Here is a 6,000-nt window from a genome sequence, read left to right as displayed (position 1 = left end):
TTCGTAAAAATTAGTAAAATTCTATTGTATAACTTATCTAATATTATGCCTTGATTTTCGCGATCTCCATAAATATCCGGCCCTGCCGATGAGCAAAAGAAATGTAATATTCCTTCACTCATTATGGATGGGTAATGCTGCAGGTTGTTTTGTCAGATGAGATGAAAAGGAAAACGTTCCAGGAATGTTATTCTTCTTCGTCTAAGTCTCGTCAGGATCGAATATCTGTACCAGAGTAGTGATCTGAGAAGTAAAGAAGAAGGAACCAAAGTTTCTGGTCCAGTCAAGCCAAACAGACAGCATCTTGAACTTCAAGGATTGTTAGCCACATTTCTTCAAGAAGACTAAAAAAAAGTCTTGATAAGCATGAAAACTTCAACATCAGCAAATACTGTCACATGGTATATAAATCCAGTGAGCCAGGATATATTACAGCTTCTCCTTTTATTTCATCACTTCTGTCATTTAAGTTCAAAGTGAACAAACAGTAAGGCCCTGTTCCTTTGTCATCCACAAAACCATATGCAGGAAAACTTCCAATCGATATCAAGAAACTTTATGACATTTCCAAAATATACTGTCATATCTCAGGTGAATATAAGGGATTTTATGATGAGATTTTTAATTGGTCTACTACTAACCCATTGGAAGGAAACTCATTACAGCAGTACGTCAGTGGAGACAGTGAGAAAGAGGACTAATCTATGATGACTCCTTAGCAGTTTCTAACATTTTTGAAGTTGTTATGGGATTTTACAGCACATAATATAATATTATTAAATGTTATTTTCAAAGTGCTTATTGTAAGTGATAATATATTTGTCTCAATTTTTTAAAGGGAAAGGTTTTGTTCATTTCAGTGAGGTTAAACGGAAAATATTCTACAACATTTAAAGTAAAAATCTGACGTTAATTGTTAAAAATAAGCAATTTCATGAAATGCACATCATTTGGTTCTCATAATACTACAAATTACTATGCTATATATTTTTTTAAAAATCTTTCAGAGACAAAGTAGAACGATTTTTGTGTTTCCTGGAAAACATTGTTTAATGGAATGTTACCCTTTTTCATCTCATCCATTGAGTTATTTAACATAGCATATTAGATATCAAGGTTTTAAACAAAATGGACGAGTTTCTTGCAAATTAAATAAAATGATTAATACGTATAATCATTTCCTGTCATTATGAAATTTGGCAACCCTACTACAGTGACTAAGGAATGGAATGCTGCTGTTCAGACTTGAGTTCGTGTATGTATTCGTAGATAAGCTGCGCGGCGATCCGCTGTTGCCAAACAATGCACACTTTAAGCTTAATTTTCTAATTAACCAGGCACTTATTTACAAAATTCATAATGGAGTTTTTAATCTATTCTATTGTCCTCTCCAATCTGCACAGCTGTATCACTTCCTCTCTGAATATTACATGACTACGGAAATTCTCATATCTATTCAAGACTAGTTTTTGTGTATTGTTAGTTCGTGACAGCAGAAGGAGCGGCATAAGGGACTCACGAATAATATTAAGATAAGCCCACAATATAAATCATTTATAGTAGTAAATGTGCGTAACCACGGTCACGTTTAACGTTACAAAAAACAGTCGCAAGTTGATGTTTCTAGCACGCAACTTGGCGAAGTTAGCATTTACAACAGACACCGTAAGGCGATTGCGCAAGAGCGTGATTCCCAAGTGTCGCGGAGATTGTGAATGAAGGCGAGTCATAACGGATCTGTGTGCGTAGCAAGAAAGCAGGACAAGGGAAAGTGGCGAGCAAGTTCGCAGCACGAGGGAATCCCCACGACACTTTCACTGCTCACAGAGCGTGGCACTACAGTACTCGAAGTCCGGGAGTTAATGGTCGACTTGGAATTGTTTCTTAATCCGTCCGGCGATTCTTTTCAAAATTATGAGCTTCATTATCTGTCCTCAGAAGAATAGCGTATTCTTATTAAATTTCAGCCTTTCATGGTCGTCTGCTTCTCATGCAGGCTGTTTACACCTTTGCAGAGCGAGGAAAGCTTGCGTACAATACATAATTATGTGCCTTATACGTCTCTATAATATACAGTAAGTTATACAGAAAGTAAAAATAAAATACTGTAACATTTTGTATACACGAGTATAACAAATGACGAAGAAAAAATCAGGCATAAAGAGTGTGTCCAAAAGTATATTTTTATATCGCATGCTACATTAATATTTGTATAAATACTTACTTACTTACAAATGACTTTTAAGGAACCCGAAGGTTCGTTGCCACCCTCACATAAACCCGCCATCGGTCCTTATTCTGTGCAAGATTAATCCACTCTCTATCATCATATCCCACCTCCCTCAAATCCATTTTAATATTATCCTCCCATCTACGTCTCGGTCTCCCCAAAGGTCTAGTCCCCTCCGGTCTCCCAAGTAACACTCTATATGCATTTCTGGATTCGCCCATACCTGCTACATGCCCTGCCCCTCTCAAACGTCTGGATTTAATGTCCCTAATTATGTCAGGTGAAGAATACAATGCGTGCAGTTCTGCGTTGTATAACTTTCCCCAGTCTCTTGTAACTTCATCCCTCTTAGCCCCAAATATTTTCCTAAGAACCTTATTCTCAAACACCCTTAATCTCTGTTCCTCTCTCAAAGTGAGAGTCCACGTTTCACAGTCATACAGAACAACCGGTAATATAACTGTCTTAAATTCTAACTCTCAGATTTTTTGACAGTAGACTAGATGACAAAAGCTTCTTAACCGAATAATAAGAGGCATTTCCCATATTTGAATCGAGGACTGCAGAAACAGCACATATCATTATGTGTGGCGTATTGACATGTACTCTTTCTGCAATCTCCGATTCATTTATTCTGCGTTTAATTTCCTCCAGAGCGTCATTTATATTTGTTAATGTTGCTCCAAGATATTTCAATTTTTCCACCTCTTCGAAGTATAAGTCTCCAATTTTTATGTTTCCATTTCGTAAAATATTCTGGTCACGAGACATAATCATATACTTTGTGTTTTCGGGATTTACTTCCAAACCTATAGCTTTACTTGCTTCAAGTAATATTTACATGTTTTCTCTAGTCGTGTGTGGATTTTCTCCTAACATATTCACGTCATCCGCATAGACAAGAAGCTGATGTAACCCGTTCAATTCCAAACCCTGTCTGTTATCATGAACTTTCCTAATGGTATTTTCTAGAGCGAAGTTAAAAAGTAAAGGTGATAGTGCATCTTCTTGCTTTAGCTCGCAGTGAATTGGAAAATCATCAGATAGAAACTGACCTATACGAACTCCTCTATAGTACACAGTATACAGAATGTAAAAATAAATAAAATTACACAGTTATACTGTAAAATTTTGTATACAAGAGAATAACAAATGAAGAAGAAAAAATTAGGCATAAGGAATGTGCCCCAAAAGCACACGTTTAAACGACATGCTACATTAATATTTGAATAAATGAATTTCATATATGAAAACTTGAATATATCATTCATGTCACATAATATTCTTCTATGGTCTTAACAGTTTATACAAATTAAGTTAGTAGTCATGAAATCGTTTCAACACTGTTTTTGAACTGATATTCACCGGCAGGTCACTGATATTCTCAGCAGAAGCATTTCGGTTAGTTATTAAAATATTCTTGAGCATTCTTTGTTGCCTTGTGTGGTCTTCAGTCCTATGCAGAGTTGCCAGATTCTCTCGTCAGGAATCCAGGACAGGTGATGACACTACATACCTTGACGTGACTACACATTTGGATTATCAAATACAATACAACTGATTTTATTCGTTTTATGTATTTCAACTAATTATATAAGGATTAAACTTTTAATTTTGTTACATTTTTGCTAGATCATGAAATTTCCTTTGAATTATTCTATGGACTCTGTTAAAATAATGTCATATTACAGCCTGATCTATAGCGCATAGAAAAAAATGCATGATACAGTGTTTAAATAATAAATCAATTTCCGGAGAGAGTAAAGAAGAAAGATACTGTATAATACCTAATATATACTACAGTATTATCATTTTTATTTCAATACAACGCAAAGACGGCATTGACGACAGCATTGAACATAGAGTGGACAGGGCCTTGAAAAAATGAATAAGGCATTTTAAAAATAATTTTACAGAAATGGGCAAAGAATTGTATTTTCTCAAATCTTTTTGACATTCCGGAACAAATATAATTCAGTCCAGGATACAGGACACACCATTAAAATCGAGAACAATCCTGGGAAATCCAGGACATCTGGCAACCCTTGTCCTATGTTCTTATTCTTCCTACACTTTGTGGAGAAGCCTTATATTTTCTTGTTATTTTACATGATTTTAAGCCAGAAAATTGCAACATAACCTCAATTTCCTTCTTTTTCTTTGGAATAAGCTATTTTCTTTTACTCGTTGCTGTAGTTTCCTTTTCCATCACAAATGTAACATTAAGTTAATAAAAACTCGAACTGCCCAAAAAACTTCAAACACATCTGACAGTGTACAAATAAGCAACTTCCTTTCCCAATAATGGGTTACGTTATTTAGGGAAACAACATTGAACAGAATCTTACAATAAAAATCTGTATTTTTTTTTTTAAGATGGGACATGACAGTTAAACGGCCGAGCTTGGAACTACAGCTCTATGTTGCCAATATGGACTACCTAAATTTCCTATCCTCATTACTTACTCATCCCAATCCATTGCTGAATACTCAAATCGCCAAGCTGAATAACAATTTCCATTCCTAATGATTTTCTCAAACACATTGATTCCACCTTATTATCAAACCAACACTATCTGACTTGTGTGCTACTAGTAGACATCAGTGGCGTAGCGTCAATGTAAGCTAAAAAGCTTAGCTTCCCCAGTTTATAATAATTTCATAATAAACCTGCAGTTTATGGAGAAAATTATTTATTAATTTTAATAGAATTTATATTTACGCGTTAAATATTGTGATGCGGCAGCTCAGGATTATTTGTGACGCAGCAGTAAACAAAAAGCCTGCACACACCAGCTTCCAAGCAGACTGGTTTCTTCTGTGTAATCCATCCCGCAGATTTTCCATCCCTTTGTAACTAAACTACCCTAAGGCTCTCAAGGCTCGCAAGAAGCCAAGAAGCTAGCTTTAACATTTAATATAAGTAGTTTCCGAGTTATCCCTCTTCGTCAGTTGTGTTCAGTTGAAGTGTTAGTGTGCATTGTGGCTGATATAATAAATAATGAGCGAAATAACAGTTCCTGACACTAATGTACTTGAATTTTTTTAGGACAATTGTATTATCAAGACTGACTTACGAACAAAAGTGTGATTTAAAAAACAAATGACCGACTCCCTTGCTGTCAATGAAGGACACAACCAAAAGACAGACGCATGCTTACGTAATGATACTAATACTGTATCTATTGACCGTTAATATTATGATTTCTCTAAGTATGACAGGGAGTGAGCTAATGTTATACGTTTACGTGTCTATTTGTTAAGAGATATGTGTAAACCGTGAAAACATATTTTACTACGTATCATTTGAGGTCATGCCTTATTGATGTTACTTACGATGTTCCAACCAATCTTCGACTGCTGATTTGAAATTGACTACTATTTATTTTAAGGCTGCATTTTTGTAATACGTTTTCTCATATTGCATGAAAGACAACTTGAGTTAGCTTCCCCTGCTCAAAATTTCATGCTACGCCACTGGTAGACATTAGTTAAACAACAATAATAATTATCAAATCAACCATATGCCATCCTACAGCTTCTTTATAAGGCAAGGGTCCTAAGTGACCACTGTTAAAAAAAAAAAAAGAAAGATGGACTACCACGCTGTCAGCTGATGGATTAAACGTTAGATGGCTGACGTTAAAACATCAATGACAATTTACGCGAACGTAAAAAAATACAAAAATCGACAGAGAATCAAAGACGAAACCTATCAATGTTAACACTGTATGCACAATAAATGTCGCCAAGAGAGCTATTGAGCATTC

This window comes from Periplaneta americana, chromosome 14, assembly GCF_040183065.1.
Source record: "Periplaneta americana isolate PAMFEO1 chromosome 14, P.americana_PAMFEO1_priV1, whole genome shotgun sequence".
Lineage (NCBI taxonomy): Eukaryota > Metazoa > Arthropoda > Insecta > Blattodea > Blattidae > Periplaneta > Periplaneta americana.
This window is presented reverse-complemented; position numbering follows the sequence as displayed.